Here is a 1,372-nt window from a genome sequence, read left to right on the forward strand (position 1 = left end):
ATTCGTATATTATGGAGATATATCGACTTGATAGCAGTTTTTGAATCAGTACATTTTCTTGGATTACATCTACATCTATTTAAACACTTAGAAAGTCGACAACATCCACTGTATCTTGATAAAACAATAGCCCTTTAGTGTGAAAATTACAGTTAGGATATCTTCTCGGACTTAGATCATCTATCTTCAAAACACCATTATCAATAACTGAAGTTCACTTGTTCTTAAACAAATGTGTAATCTTTTTATTTTCATCTCATTCATGTAAAATTATGCTTCAATTTTTTGCAGATCATGAAGGTAATTTAAACTAGATTTTTCCAGTTAGCTTCAGTGTCAAAATTTCATCTAATTCACTAAATTAGTAATCGTCATGTTCTCCACACACATCACAATTTAAACTAATGAAGTATAAGCACAGATAGACTATCAACCAAAACAACTAACTGTAGCCAAACTTGCTAATGCACCTGTTTATAGAATTTTCAATCAGTATCCACCTATTCAAGAACCAAATTTTAATAACAGTCAATTAACAATTCTCTAATTGAACTAAACCCCAATTAAATTTACACCAAGACAACTTAAACCTAAGAAAATTCACACCAAAAACACTTCATTAAATTACACAAATCCATTAGCAGAAATAGTCAATTTATCTGAAAAAATGTCATTCAACTAATATTCCTATTATTCATCAACAAAAAAAAAATGAGCTGCTTCACTAGCTAGTTGCTCAAACTCAAAGAACTTAACAAAACAACAAAATAAACAAGAAATAAATCTTTGAAAAATAACATTTATAGGAGAAGAAAAGATTACCTGAAATAAAGATGCAGATCAGGAAATTAATATCAACTGAACTTCAAGTTGTCACATTTTGCCAACAAACTCCCATTTCACTCGCAAACACCATCCCTAATCACAAAATTAGAAGCCAAAAACAAAATTAAATTTCATTATGAAACTCATTAAGCACAAATTAAAGATATGTGGGGCGAAATTCGCAAAAAACAATCTTTTCTTTAAAAAAAAATCTAATATTGTGTGGCGCTGGAAAACTTGGTGGTGGATGGTGGCCATAAGTTCTTTGGAGTTAGAGGGAAAGAGAGTGAGATTTTTTTTGTGTGGGGGGTGGGGTCGGGGTGGGGGGTTGGCTTGGTTTTGACATGTTTTTTTGGGGTGGGTGGGTGGGAGGAAAAATGATTTTTTAAATGAAGTGTAATCTTTAGTGGGATTTTTTTTAGTGAGATATTTTTGTAATATATGTTTAATTGATTAAAAAATATTTAGCGACCTCATGAGGTTGCTATTTTTTTTTTCAGAATTTCATTCTGATTTCGTGAGGTTCCTATTATTATTTGGTGAAATT

The 1,372-nt window shown here is 31.0% G+C and overlaps 1 long non-coding RNA gene across 1 annotated transcript in view; it reads right to left on the minus strand.

Moving 5' to 3' along the window:
- LOC124891246 overlaps positions 1-1,133 on the minus strand; it is a 4,918-nt gene extending 3,785 nt beyond the window's left edge. The window contains exon 1 of the long non-coding RNA XR_007049598.1: positions 823-1,133. This is a non-coding gene — a long non-coding RNA (uncharacterized LOC124891246). The remainder of the gene's footprint in view (positions 1-822) is intronic.
- Positions 1,134-1,372: the final 239 nt, after the last annotated feature.

This window comes from Capsicum annuum, unplaced genomic scaffold (assembly GCF_002878395.1).
Source record: "Capsicum annuum cultivar UCD-10X-F1 unplaced genomic scaffold, UCD10Xv1.1 ctg3271, whole genome shotgun sequence".
Classification (NCBI taxonomy): domain Eukaryota; kingdom Viridiplantae; phylum Streptophyta; class Magnoliopsida; order Solanales; family Solanaceae; genus Capsicum; species Capsicum annuum.